At 44.8% G+C, this 15,217-nt stretch overlaps 1 protein-coding gene across 5 annotated transcripts in view; it reads left to right on the top strand.

Moving 5' to 3' along the window:
• SERCA (ATPase sarcoplasmic/endoplasmic reticulum Ca2+ transporting SERCA) overlaps nt 1-15,217 on the top strand; it is a 154,626-nt gene that overhangs the window by 39,326 nt on the left and 100,083 nt on the right. For 3 of the 5 annotated variants that reach the window (XM_075889857.1, XM_075889862.1, XM_075889861.1), the window contains exon 1: nt 8,215-8,405. The exons of 1 other annotated variant lie outside the window; for it this stretch is intronic. The gene's annotated coding sequence lies outside the window, so the exon portion shown is untranslated. Of the gene's footprint in view, nt 1-8,094; nt 8,135-8,214; nt 8,406-15,217 lie in introns of those variants that run through there. One more of the 5 variants, XM_075889858.1, reaches the window with a different exon arrangement.

Below are 15,217 nucleotides of genomic sequence, written 5' to 3'. Positions count from 1 at the left end.
GGGGGGGGGGGCGATGTTTACCTTCGGACGTCCGGCTCAACATGTCTCTCCACGGTCCTCGCTTCCTTTCTCTCTCTTTAAACACTAGACACAGAAACCTGGTTTCAAACACTTCCGCTGACGTTTGCTTCGTGCTCCCCCCCCCCTACCCCACTGCTCCCTCCAGCCGCCCGCAACCTCGCTCGTTGCTCGCAAAACGCACGGGATTTGCTCGCGCACTCGTTTTTACAATATTTGTCTTTCTTCTTCGTGCACTTGCACAATGTCCTTCCCGATAATACGCTTCAAAGCATGGCTACTTAAAGGAGCAAGACAAGAGCAGCCTCCTTATGTTATTTTTTTTTTTACTTTGTAGAAAGCCCAGTCTGGCGTAGAAAGGATCCGTGCATACAAGAGTAGCTACTGAGTGAAAGAAAGAAAGGGGGCGGGGGGGGGCTTGGTTTTTATATATTCGGCAACGTCATCCCGCACCCGCGTATGGTTCTTTTCACTTCTTTCGCTCAACGACTGTTTGTTTATGCAGCCGTCGTGATCACTCAATTTCTCTCTCCAAGCCCTTAGGGGAGGCGCTGACTCGGCTTCTGTTTTTCTTCTTCTATTTCCCTCCTCTTCGTTCTCTATTTACCTTCTTTTTTCTCATTCTTTAGTTTCACTTTTTTTTTACAGTTTCGTTTTAGTTTCTCCCCATATCTCCTTTGCTCTTGGATATCGTTTACAGTACGGTATTCTCTATTTCTTTTTTTTCTCCAGCCACGATCGTATATCTTCCTTATTACGGAAGCGGTTTTGTTGCTCTGATTGCGCTATACTTTTTTACGTATGCGGTCATCTTTCTTCAACGGTGGGTCGGGGCGCGATCGTCCTTGAGGTTCTGACCTTGAGTCACATCTGAGGCTTAGCGAAGACGACTCCGCGAGAGACTACGGTCTGCTAACGACGGCTTCCGAACGAGATGACAAGAGGGGGCCGCGCGTGCATTGAGTAATCCGTCGGGTAAAATGGAATACCAAGAGAGTCGAGTGGGACGTAGACCACTACGAAACAGTCGCATAAAAAAAAGAATGATAGTGGTTGAAGTGCCAAAGGATAAAGTCTTGGATGAGTGAAGAAACGGAGAAAAGAAGTACACGGCCTTGAGAACGACCCTTGTCGCTTTGGTATCTCTGATAGCGCGCCCCCTATTCGCTGCCGACCGGTGCTTAATGGAGGACGAGCGAAAATAACCAACCCGACGCGCACCCTTTTGTGTCTTCAGTGCCGGCGGAGAACAATGTCGCCTCGGCTATTGTTAAGTAGGCTGGAAAGCTTAGTGCGACGGAATTTTCGGGTCGCGAGGAAAGTTGACATAGCGGTAAATTTAAACCTACTCGTTTTGCTTTACGAAGGTTACACTGCGAGCCCCCTTTTGGGTATCTGCCGGGAGTATAGTCGTAAGAAGACAACAAAACAATTGAGAAAACAAAGAAATTAACTCGGCTGCACGTACACGCATTAAATACCATGAGATGAGGGCGGTCGAATTGAAAAGACGGTGTAGATATAAACGATTGACCTTGATGTTTACCGTTATAGTTGCTAATTAATAAAAATTCGTGAAAAAAATCTCAACTCGGATATATAGCGAGAGGATATGGGAGCGTTTGGTACGGATGATGGTCGCTACGTGCTGTCCTAATAATAATAATAATAATAATAATAATAATAATAATAATAATAATAATAATAATAATAAATACGAAATGTATTAATAATTTTAAATAATAATGTAAATTTATTATTATTATTATTATTATTATTATTATTATTATTATTATTATTATTATTATTATTATTATTATTATTATTATTATTATTATTATTATTATTATTATTATTATTATTATTATTATTATTATTATTATTATTATTATTATTATTATTATTATTATTATTATTATTATTATTATTATTATTATTATTATTATTATTATTCAATACCAGTCTGATGAAAGGGCGAGTACCAATGCGACTATAAGCTTTCCAATAGTACATGGACAGCACAGACTGAATTTCATGTTTAAACACTATTGATTAATACTCGATTACAATAGGAGGCACAAATCGTAAAAGACAAGCGTACTTCTAAACAAACTTACTACAGTGATTATGTGGGAGTATGGCACAGGTTGTACACCTGCTATAGCTGTAGCTATCAGTAGGCTAAAATGGCGAGTAAAAGATAAAATTACGCCTAGATACAGAACACAAGAAGAAAGAAGTGGACGGGACCAGCGCAGACTAACAAATGTGTTCCATGACTTACCAGCCAGGTCACCACAGCACGCTGCTTGAGTTTTAAGGGAGAGGGCACGAATCACGCACATACACACACTGAGGTACGCAGTTGCCTCCTGGAAGAAAGCAATACTGCTTCGGCAAACGTTGGCACGGGCGACTACGTCTTAATGTATGTTTCATGGCTTCAAGCTTCCAACTTTTACCAAACTTCTGCCATATTTGGATCAAGGACATCATGTCGTTCTATCTATTACTGGAAAATAGTTTTTTGCGTTACTTTTATTTCGAGAAACCTCTAAAGGCCCTCCACTGGGGGTTGAGTAAAAAAAAATGCAGTGCTATAGGTACACGGCAAGCATAAGAAAATTGCAAACAAAACAACACTTGCTTAAGCATATATAGTTGAAATTGCAACGCAATAATGCGAAACCTGTGGGAAATTACTGGCGAACATCATTTTTAAATTTGCCGTACGTGCGGTAAAGTTAAATCAAAAGGAAATTATTACATTAAAAATTGACATTTCACGAAACACATTGGCATTCGAACCACAGTTCGTCATGTCTGCCCGTTAATAAAAATTGAATGTCCCTCGGTAAACATTAGATTTTTCTTTCATATATGTCCTATGTTTAGCAAGTTGAGGTGTATAGTTTCGAGAAAAATAAATAAAAAGAAGCTATGCCTCAAGTTTTGACCTTACCGATAAATCCACGACTGTTTTCTTCAAAGCAGGAATGAATTTGAAAATAATGCTGTTCCAGTTTTAGTGATATCTAGGGTGGTTGCTTATGTGCGAAATGGAAAGCACGTCAACGCTTAACTGGACTGCCTCGCGCAATACGAGCTCCTCGCAACCTTGGCGCAACCGCTAAGTCCAGGTCGGCCCACAAATAACTGCTGTCGTCAGACGCGTCCTGTTTGTTTGTCTACCACCCGATGCCGACTGCCTGACTCATCCTCAGGCTGCCACAGAGTGGCAGGTACGAATGCTTTATGGTGCGCACCTTCCCCATAGTTTAAGAACGATAAATAGCACTTTGGTTGATGAAAGTGAGAATTGGGAGTGAGTCCGTCAGACAAGTACGTCGTTGTGTGTCGCGCTCACTCACAATTCATGGACGCAAACACCAACTAGCCTACCAACGTGTTTTATAAAATAAGGGAAAAAATGAAAAAAAATCGAAAGCGTTCACCCTACCGGGAAAATGACAGAGTTCGAGGTCTTACGTTAAACCATGATATGATTATGCCATGCCGTAGCAGAGGTGCCCAGACATTTCGACCCCCCGGCATTATTTAACGTGCAATGACACCGCATAGTACACTGCATGGCCTCTAGCACTCCGCCTCCATATAAATGTGGCCGCCGTGACGGGGATCGAACCCTGCACCTTCAGGATAGCAGCCGAGCTCTGTGACCGCTACGCAACCGTGGTGGACGCTTATCATCTCTCTCGGAAGGTTTTTCCTCACCCGAAACTTACTCGACCGCAATCGGGATGCTCCAAACGGGGTCTTTCCCTTCGCGGGGCAGGTTCAGTTATTTCTAGCCCGCCATCGAACCGCCCCGTCCGGACTGTGTAGTGGCGTGTTGCTCATTACCTGAACATTCTCTGGCAATGAATGTCCTGTGTTACGTGACCCCGAGGTTAACAAAGAAGAGGACTGGAAAGAAGCTTTAAACAGTGGTGACCTCTCGGTTCTACTTCGCGCTGTCTAGAGGGCCTGCGAGAGGGTGGAGGGCCACGGTCTTCTGGTCCGGCCCGCCACTGCTACGGATTCCCCCTAAAAGGGGTTGTCAAAGCGAAGTTCTTCAAGACCACAATAAAGTTATTTGTCCGTATGTGTGTTCCCATTGGTGGTCGAGGTTCTTGTGAACACGGGAACCAAATCATAAGCCCGTATTCACGAACGTTCCTCCGCTCGAAACTCGCCCTCAAGGGACCCCCCAGACATTTTGTGCTGTAAAAATCGTATTGTGAAACCGTCCTCAAAGATCTTTTGAAGTCGAGTTTTGAGTCAAGGAACGTTTGTGAATACAGGTTAAACAGTTTCCTAAAATAACTAGAGGGGAGTCTGGTGTTGCGATTGTTCAGTGACCGTGGGTAGGATGGGTAGTACATGGATTTGCCTAATCTTCGTACTTGCGGGCGGGAAATCGCACCTGTGGCTTCGTTTATTGTTGGGTTTAAGTTTTGTTTTGAAGGGAAGAACAAATTCTTTTGAACTTCGGGAACCGATTTGAAATGGTAAGCCTAAAATAATAAGGTTGTGAAGCGCAACCACTGAACCTTTGCTGATTTTTGTTTCGAGAGAAAACAGCTCCAAGCCACACGAACACACACGGAGCCAGAAGTATACGGAGATTAGGCATGTCCGTGCACTACCCATCATTCCCAGGCTCGCTGAAGGGCCATGCGTTGCAGCTCCCATAGAAACTAGCACCAGGGTTCCCACTAACGTATATTTAGGAAACTCTATGAGCTAAATATTACATGAGTTCACGCCGTCCAGGAAGTTTACAGTTACGTTTCTAATCAGCCCTTTCAGTCACGGTGTGTACAAATGGAGACGCCAAGTTCAATGACACGTCAAGCGCCTCGTTTCATCAAATGGCTTGAAACTTAGTGCGCCCATTCATGCAGACCTCGTGAGTGGACAACTGGCGATCATTTACCTTATTTATACTGCGTATTGCTGCAGAAGATCGCTTTGCTGGATGCACTGCCATAATCGACAATCCTTCGACGTGACAAGGTTCAAAACCAACGTGAAAAGTATTTTTTTTTCTTTGCTCGAAACAAATACAACCAAGAAACAACGTGTGCTTGCATTTCGGGCATAAAGACAGATTCTTTTTATGCAAATACTGAAGCTGATTGGTGGCAGGATATTTAGATAGCCAGTTACACACCTAATAACTTCAATTGCCAAAACTCACACGACACAACGCTTTCCTTAATTTTCTTACTTGGTATGTAATACTCATTGCCTTAAAATTATGACACGCGAATTTGACCCGTTTCTGACAGCGAACCGTAACTGAAGAAGCGAAAACAGCTTGAAAGCGCTCGGTGCCCTCTTGGCAAATTACGTCATCGTAAGGCCTAACTACGTCATATTTAAATAGGATGCCATGATTGGCTGATTTTATGATAGGGAGAACATGCGCAAGGTTAAGACGTGCGCTTACGTAGCCTCTTGCCCCTTTGTCATTGTCCCATTTGCAGCTTCCGGCATGTTCCTCATGCGAGAAAAAAAAGTGCTTAAAGAGCGCGACGCATACCTGATTGATTGATATGTGGGGTTTAACGTCCCAAAACCACTATATGATTATGAGAGACGCCGTAGCGGAGGGCTCCGGAAATTTCGACCACCTGGGGTTCTTTAACGTGCACCCAAATCTGAGCACACGGGCCTACAACATTTCCGCCTCCATTGGAAATGCAGCCGCCGCAGCCGGGATTTGAACCCGCGACCTGTGGGTCAGCAGCCGAGTACCGACGCATACCTGTAACTCCACGCATACAGCATGGCATCTAATATTTTGGGTGGCAATCAATTTGTTGTGATGTATAAAACCCCGATAGTGAAGTCATTCTATGTTTACTTGCACAGGTGTTGTAGGGCCTTCTTTGATGAAGGGATGGCTTCAAAGTACGTATTTGTGGGTTACAGTACACAATTCAATCAGTTCACGTCTGTGGTTTTCACAGCATCACGTCTGCAGTGAACAGCACAATAAACTAGCACATCTATTGTTTGGGGCGGTTAACAAGCACTCAGGCAGAATTAACATGTCAGACAAAATTAACATGTCTGAAGTTAACAGTGGGTTGCAGGATATGACGTATAGAGGCTATAGCACTGCGTCAATTTCTCCCACTGGGCCGCCGTGGTGATATGCGGTTGTTGGGGTAATCGGCTGCTGATCCGGAAGCCCCAGGATCAAATCGCGACCGCGGCAGTCGACATCGAAGGAGGTGAACTACTATGCATGTGCTCGTTAAGTTTAATTTAGGCTCACAATAAAAAAAAACCCTGGATTCCTTCACTACGGCATGTTTCACTATAATCGTATCATTCTTTTGATACGTAAAACACCATATGTTATTTTTTAACCATTATTCGAGGTTCTTTTACGTGTGCCTAAAGCTTTACTATAGCTTATTTTATTGCAGCCTCGTCGTATGGCGTCCAGTAATAAAAAAACCGGAATCTCAGGTATCTGTTAGCGGGTTCCGTTGCCCCGCGGTTGTGACACGTCTTCCCCGCTTTTTGATGACGTCAGCGTTTACGCGAGCTACGGCGCTCTTGACGCCAAGCCTGAGTTAGGATGTTGTGTAATGAGTTCGGACACGTCGACTAGCCATAAGCACGCATAGCACCGGTCGCATCATGAAAAGAACGTGACAAATGTAATCTAATCGCACAAGGGTTTGTCCTTATCAAGCCTTGGTGCCTACGCCTGGCATTTTCACGGCTGATAAGAGTCTATACCGATTTAAGAACTGCTTGACACGCACTTTTTAAGAACTGATGACTGGAGCGGTAATTGCATTTTTCTTTTTATCGGAACACTGGGACGGATACTTCGAAATTGCTTTGGACAGCAAGAATGATACGCAACGTAGTTAATACACGTGAGGTATAAGAAAGGATGAAAGGCACGAAGTGGAGGCTACATTGATGCTATTTAACGTAGTTACACTACAACCATAGTTTTAAATAACGTACGCGCGTCCTCCGTTTATTCTTTACACAAAGGCTGTACGAATGCTGCTTGGAGGGAACGTCAGCCGTTAAGCCCGCCTAAGTTTGAAGCTGTCTTCCAAGACGTCTAAAAAATGCCCTCAAAGTCGCGCCTTTGTTTCAGAAATCTGCTATAGACTTAAATATATATCTCATCGCTGCCAGCAACCTATGTACGCAGCCTCTAAATCTTGTATGGAAAAGCTGCTGGCATTGAACGCAAGGTGAGAGTACACCTGCGGGGCGCAACCTCGGGTGCATGCACCAAGGTGAAAACCGCGGTGCCTCCACTCCGCGCTGCGTCTCGTCCCACAGCTGGCGCGGCGTCGCGGGGAGCGCGCGTTCATTTTGTTTGCCTTGGGAACTTTAGCGGTTCCCGAATCTCCACTTCTAATCTCACTCGGCGCGCTCTTAAAATAAGAACCGCAGCAGCCGAGGTGCATCTCTGGCGGCGTTCCTCTTCTAGCATCCGGTCTAAAATTAAAAGTCGGCCCGCCGATGGAACGTCAGCAGCCATCCCCTTTCTTAGAGCTCCTGTTGTCGTGGCCTCTAAGAGTTTTACGCATCCAAAGGTACGCGTGTAATCACGGAGGCCATACTTTAATACGTGAGTTCACAATCTTGGCTTTTAGATGGCGCCACAAGTCCCGTCAGCTCTTGCAGAGCGTCGGCAGTGACAAAGTTGCAAATAACGGTCCCCCCGCGCGGCACCCTCATTGGGCGCCCAAGCAGGACTGGGGGGCGTCATTCGATGCGTCCAATTTTTCGAACAATGCAATCGGGTTTAGCGTTCTGGAACCGAGCCGACCTTGAAAGTTGAAACGCTCGACGGACTGCTGCTGTTTGACTTTACACGAACACGTTGAGCCGCTCGCTGCGGCGCTTGCCGCTAAGACGCGCTAGCGACGCTAGGCGAGTTGTGGCGCTCCCCGCCAGATGGCGCCACGGCTGTCGCTATATATTGCGCCCGTGGCGGCAGCTCCGGCGCTGTGACCTCCCTCAGCAGGTATACGAAAGACCTGTGGGGAAACAAATCCTCAACGCGGACGATGTCTTCGCCGAAGTCGACTTCGATCTAGCCGACTGGGACTCCTTGTGTTAGGTTGTGTGTGTTTCGTTTTCTGCAGGATTAATTCCGCGTGCGCGCTACTACATTCGCATTTTTTTTTTATCCTGTGCGGGAAACGAGACGACGGAGTAGTAGTCTCCATCCGTGCTACCGGGACCTGTTGCCTGCCCCCGTAGCAATTTCGTTTTGTTTCGTTTTTTTCGCCACACGCCAGCTACGACAAGTACTCCACCAGCTGTGTTGTGTACTCCGCAACCCTGGGAACGGATACAGAATCGACTTCGGCGGTCGTCTGCTTCGAAGGGTGAGCGCTTTTTACACAACGTCGTCGGCTTTGCCGCTCAGGCGCTTTATCCGATGCTGATATTCCCAGTTGAACTTCTTCCTAACGGTTTCTTTCTTTCATCTCGGCAAATTGCAACTCAATGATTCATTACAGATGTGATGCGACCATATCACCAGAACTTGGACGATTGAAGAAATCAACATGATGTGAACGATTTCAATTAGATGGATGCTTTTGACATAATTGCAACTGTGGCCTTTCTCTTTGGAAAATCGTTATAGGTGTACTTATTTTCGTTACGAAATCCCTGTCAAGTTATTCGGGTTATACCGAAGGTTAACCTGACGCGGCTAATCTGGTAGGTCATTCGAGATAAACCTGTCAGGTTATTCGTGAAGACGGTCGTGATTTGTTTGTTAAATGTCGCCATAGATATTATGCATAAACATCGACACTGTGACCGCTGTAGCTTTTCATACCTCGTAGCTACGTAATCGCCGGAAAGCTCAGGGTGCAATAACAGTGTTGTCTGGCTAACTGTATGCCGTGGGCCTGAATGAGACATCAATATTCACTTAACCGGTCACCTTTTTATTCGATGCTCCATCATTGGGTGATCGGGTTCGGATGGTGCACGTGTAAAGTGTAAGAAAAACCACCCCCTTCTGGACACACCGATAACGGGACAAAGCCGTGTTGCTCGAAGTCCTTGTTTTATCTCTCACGAACACTCCATCATCGTTTGCGTACAAAAAAAAAAAAGGAAGACGATGTAGAAAGATAAAAGAAGAACGTCAGAGTGCGAGCAACCATGTCAGAGTCGCGGAACGCTCCTCTCGGTGGTAAAATTGGGGCCATTATCGGAAGAAGCCTTTGTTCCCGTTATCTGGGTTTGCGTACGCACACACGCTGTTACGTCTGTGATAACCTGGATGCATAGGTGCAATCGGGCCAACGACCAAAGCTGGAAGTCATGACCCATTAACGCATGTGGACCTAGGTTCCCTGACACTCGGAACGGTTACGTATATATTGCGATGAAGAGAAAAAAATATCGGACGAATAGCGCAATAGCAGTTCAGTTTCCGAATTCGTATGGCTAATCAATAACTAATAGTCACGTTACAGTACGAGAAAGGGATAAATATTGATATTGTGTTCTCAAATTTGGTAACTATTTAGCACTAGATTAGTGTTCATAAGACGTGGTATACCTCGACCAGAAGTTGTTCCTTGTAGAAGTTATCGATGTGGAGTAGCCGAGGTAATATGGACCTCAATCTCTCCACAGCACATTTCACAAGTTAGCTACAAACGAAGCGAATTTCGGAGGCTTGATTGCTAGATAAAGCAGAGTCCGTGTCCCTTTACCGGGAGCAGCAGACACAGTAAAGCAGACGCAATAAATTAGAGTGGCAATCTCAATAATACATCAGGACAATTGGTATCTAAATGTAAAAAAGCTTGCGCAGAGACCATTCCGATGCAGATGCTAAAACGACCGTTTCGTTGACCTCAATTATGCAGAGGATTCACTCCGAAAACGTGAAGTTAGGTTGTCAGACAAAAAAAAAAAAGGATGCCCTGTCCGGGAGTTTCGTCCCTCGGGTCACCCTGAAAACGGTGCCGGTCACAAGCAGTACGACGGCTGAGTCGAAGCCAAAGACGGAGGCCCCTGCGCACCAGCGTCCCTAAGCGCGCGCACGGACATTGCAGGGCCGGCCCAATAAAGCCTCGCCAAGGACTCTCTGAGCACCTGCTAAATTTAGCCGGCGGCTGCAAAGCTCTCCGGCAACGCGGGCCAAGTTTTAAAAAACCCGCGCGGCCCGGGAACCGCGCTTAACGTGCAGCCGAGGCTTAGGCAAGGGCGGCTGTTTCGGCGGAGACAAAGAGAAACTACGTGTGCAGCGCTCGTTTTTCTTTATTGGTAATATTTACCGGCTCGTTGATGAAACGGTTATAGGGTTTGTTGCCACAAGCCAAACCGTCTGGGTCTCGCTCGGTCGCAGCCGCTTTGTGGTACTACTCTACTCGAAATCTGGGTTCCGTTGTGTGGGCACGGGAGAGCTCTGCGAAACACTGCTATCGTCAGACCCGACGCGCCGAGCTAGTTTACGGCTTCGAAACCGGAAACGACTATTGAAGGAAACGTGGTGCTTGGCTAGGGCAGCTCTGTACTTGTACGCTTCATGCAAAAACCGGCACTCCCTCATCACGCGCAGCTAACACAAATACACTGTCCGTCAACGCCGTGGTTGGCTCTGATGAATAACGAAGTACGCGTGCCGTATACGTCCTCATCATTCAGGGCAAGCTTCTCCCGCACCGCGGCTCGCTTCCTCTACACTTGGGATTTTCAATCTTCACTTAGGCAGTATTGACGAAACATTCTTTAGCTGCAGACTGCAGCTAAAGAACATATATGCCAGCTGACCTTGATGTCCGGTACTCCAGTTCTTGCATGTGGTTTCAGGTTTTTTCGGACTCACTGGGGATCGGAGCTCTGTCAAACTGCAGTATGCAGGTTCTACTATACAAAACTGCACCGTGTTTCTCCACGAATACATAAAAAATTCATTAACTCGCTTGCTCAATATCAGCAAGGGCGGTCAGACGAATGGCAAAGATAATCTAGAACGAAATGTGTTCGTGAACTCGGTTCTTTTCTTTTTTATATAACAATTGAATGGTGCTTAGCGTTGGTAATATACATTACAACAGCGCGCTAGGGTAATTACAGTGCAGCAATACGACGGTTGATGAATTATGAGAAGGAATGATGTCATTTTATTGCAGACTCGTACCACAGCGACATGTTCACTCTACATTTCGCATTATCAAACCAGTCTTATTTCGGCAAGTTAGGATCACTCATGTCTGGCATGTTGCTGAACTAGTAGATCACGTGCACTCACAAAATACCTTTTCTCTACCTGACGGTTTCGATGCTGCGGGTGAGGAGATAGAAGTGTATACTGTTCTAGAAAGTTGTGCTCGTAATACAAAATGCATATTTTGTACATGAGAATTTAATTTAACAGCACAGCCCAACAACTATCTAACAACCACGCGAAGCCAACACACAGAGAAGCGAGGTTAAGCATTGTAAAAAGCATTGTAAAAATTTGCTGTTGAACGTAACTCCCCGCAGGCATATACAATTTTCGAGCTACATTTCGTAGTTTACTTACCATTAAATATTGACATAAATTAAGTAAAACAGGCAATTTCTTCTGTGTTCTCCCTGCCTCTATTTTATCGTTGTTTGGCGTCACGTAGCTGTAGCTTTCAAGAAAAGTGGAATTCTTAATCTGACTTTTGTGTTTATTTCCTTTCAATGAGTTCTCTAGTGGTGTTAGTCCATAGCTTATAAATTGCGAGAAATTGCAAGTGCTGGCGTTTGCATACCAGTGGTATAGTTGAATCAATGACTTTTGGCATCAACGCACATACTCTAACATAACGCATAATTTAACCACACAGTTATATCAGTCATAATATATAAGAAAGATGAATTAATTAACTGCTCTTGAAGAATGGGACAATGTGCACGAAGTATGCAGAACTGTGTAGCGAAGTGACTTCTTATGCAGATTTGTTATTTTATTGCAACTATTAGGTAACAAGTTCATTGATAAGCTCTTCTGCTTTCGATGAATTATCATGCTTCGACTTTTTCTTAATGAAGACGACAAGCAACTACCAAGTCTTGGTACTGGAGGAACCGGGACCGAGTTTCTCCAACTGATTTACATTTTACGGGGAGGTCGCTTTATTTAATAAACAAGCAAATCCAGCAGTCCACATAAACTAGTGCAAAAGAGGGCACAGTTCGTCTAAAACATCTTCGACGTAAGTTGCTCATTTCTTCAGGGGGAAAATATAGCTAGTTTACTAACTCATGATTTTTGTTTCGACCTTGTTCATAAGGTTGAACGTGCCTTTGTCACGACTACTCAGTGTAGTAAAGGCCAAGGAATCCAGCTTCGGGTTCAATCGTTATCGTCAGCATATACGTCGTCCAACTACGACGCGAAAAAAATAATCAGAATGGCCGAGATGAGACAATGCGGTCGATAAAGCTTCTGTGGGATTTACCTATGAAGTGTGTGTGGGGTGGGGGGGGGGGGGGGGGGGTTTAGAGGCTCTCTCACAGGAGTTAAAAGGCGGTCACAAACCTACTTCAAAATTATCGGCCTGTGCTTTGCTCTGCATGACGATGTGAGCGATTCAGTGAAATAATGAGGCAAAAAAGTGTGTGAAGTGAATTTCAATGGTTTCATGATTTAAGAAAGCAAATCCAAGAATCAAGTTGAATAAACGTTGTCGCTTAACGTGCAAAAACCACGGTATGATTACTAGACACGGCGTAGAGAAAGACACTAAGTTAATTATATCGCCACTCAATGTCCATCGGCGGGTACCCTAAATCACGCACAGTGTAGCACAGCGTACCTGCGGCAAATTGCAGTGCACCTGCTCACACAGCGTGGCGGAATTACAGTGTATCTGCCGCAAAGCCGTGCGCAAAAAAGAAGCACTTGTGGTAAAAGTGACATTCCAACAGCGCTTAGGGGTCGGTTCATTCGTTAAAAAGGATGTTTGCTGTCTGGCATGAAGTGAGAATTCAAAATTGCCCACATACAAAAAAACATACTAATTGCAAATCTTTTAATCCGGTTCAATCATTTTTTGCTGTTAAAAACGCGGCAGAAGGAATTTGATGAGGCGAAAAGATTACAATGCACACAATGCATACGCAATAGGCATGCAGCGACGAGATTGAAAGTTTAATTCACCACACTAGTATGTTCACCGAGAGTGAAAGGTGATAAGTTAAAGGGAGGAAAATGAAGCAAGCTTATATCATGTCTGCCCCACTCTGTGAGAGAACTGAAAGATAAGCATAGTTCAGAGAACACGCCCACACAAAGATGTCATTGATATTGCTCGATTTAATCTCAAGCCGTCACATACACTGGCGCATCTAGAAAAAAGAGAGAGAGATGAAATGAAAACGCTGGGAGGTTAACCTGGTAAAAGTGACCCGTTTTCTACCCTGCTTAGGGGTGGAGAAATAGGGGTTGTACAGACGACAGACAGAGAGAGAGAGATAAATAAAAGCAAAACACACACACACACATACACTGGGGCTTCTTGCACAGCCTTCTTTTAAGACGGTCGATGACGCAGGATTTGTTATTTTTAAAAAAGAAAATGCAACAGTGCTTACACAGCCCCACTCATCGCATGAGGCCATATTCTGAGGATCCTCCCAACATATATTATATCACTGTCCTTCGCGGCGAATCCTAATAAAATTCTGAGCTCGTCAGCCGAGGTATCTTTGACAATATTTTTTTTTCGTGGTCTTTCAAATTATGAGAGTGGCATATGTATCGTCGCTATGCAACGACGAACGTTGCGCGAAATTAAAAATCAACGGGGGATTGTATACGCACGTACGGGGTCTCACCGCAATGTTTTTCTGTTTAGGAAATATCCACCGCAGCTCGCGGGTATGACAGAAAAGTGAAAGTCATATAAAGCGGCTTCTATCTTGGCCTCTGTGGTGTTATCTATAAATAACAGGTGTTTCAGAGAGCTCCTGCGGTGGTTAGTTGACGTGTCTGTATAACAAAACATCTGGTGAGTGCTGTAGCGTAAATGTGGAACCCGGGGACGCCCCGCCATAGTCCGCCACGCGAACAAAGCTAGGAAAAGGCATTTAAAACTTCGTATTCACGCACCAATAAGTAGCTCGTAAACCTCCTCCAATGACCGGACACAATTGTCATATTCATATATGTACATCATGTCTATTGACTATGTGTACATGCCACAGCAAAGTTTATTCTTATGTGTAGCTAGGTTGACCTATAAGACACCATTACCCCTAAAGAGATAAACACAAAAATATGAGATTAAATGAAATATTAGTTAGGCTAAATAGTTCATAAAGTTAGATTTTAGCCTGCTGTTTCAAAGTTTGCACTCGAAAGGCGGCAAAAGAAAGATATTGTCTGTGTTCACGCCCTATTTCTACCGTCTTATATCAGTGCTGCTTGCAATTTCCAACTCAGCCGTAGGCCACGCGAGTGATCACGCCACACAGCCTGTATCTTAGCCGCATGCTCGCGCCACAATCACTATGAAAAGGATGAAATGTCTCCAGCGTCTATTGTATTTACGTATGCGTGCATCCCTTAACACCCGTGAGATAACCCTTCAAACCGCTGCTTTTAGCAATATTTTTCTCCTCGCGCAGACAGAGACCTTCGAGATAATTAGTCGATCTTGACACTGGAGTCGCCACCCCCGTGTGCGATAAGATAATGAAAGAAGAGCGACAAGGACGCGGTACAATCGACGTTCGTTCGCATGACGCCAGAGATTTTCTTTTTAATTCAAGGTTATAACTTTGGCATAATGGTGCAGTCTGATTAGGCACGAGAAAGAATCGATTGCTTATAACTTGAGCATATGCGCGTAAGTGCCTCTGTACAAATTCACTTCAATAGCAACAATCGGGTTTTTCAATTATAAGTTCCCTTTCCTAATCCCCCAGTGTAGGGTAGCCAAACGTACGTCTTTCTGGTTAACCTTTCTGCCTTCTCCCTTTTGTTGCTTCCTTCCTCCTTCAATTATCGTACTTCTCATTCGTCCGGTATGTTAGACACACATTGACCTAGATGTGCTCACGCATTTAATGAGGTGCGTCAGTTTATGCGACAGGTGAAGACGAATTTAACTATACGGACACGGCATCGGCGTGGCCTGTGCGTGTACTTTGCTGACTTATTTCCTCGGTCATCTTATTTTTCAAGCTT

The sequence above is a fragment of the Rhipicephalus microplus genome, chromosome 3 (genome assembly GCF_043290135.1).
Source record: "Rhipicephalus microplus isolate Deutch F79 chromosome 3, USDA_Rmic, whole genome shotgun sequence".
In the NCBI taxonomy this organism is placed as follows: domain Eukaryota; kingdom Metazoa; phylum Arthropoda; class Arachnida; order Ixodida; family Ixodidae; genus Rhipicephalus; species Rhipicephalus microplus.
This window is presented reverse-complemented; position numbering and strand designations above follow the sequence as displayed.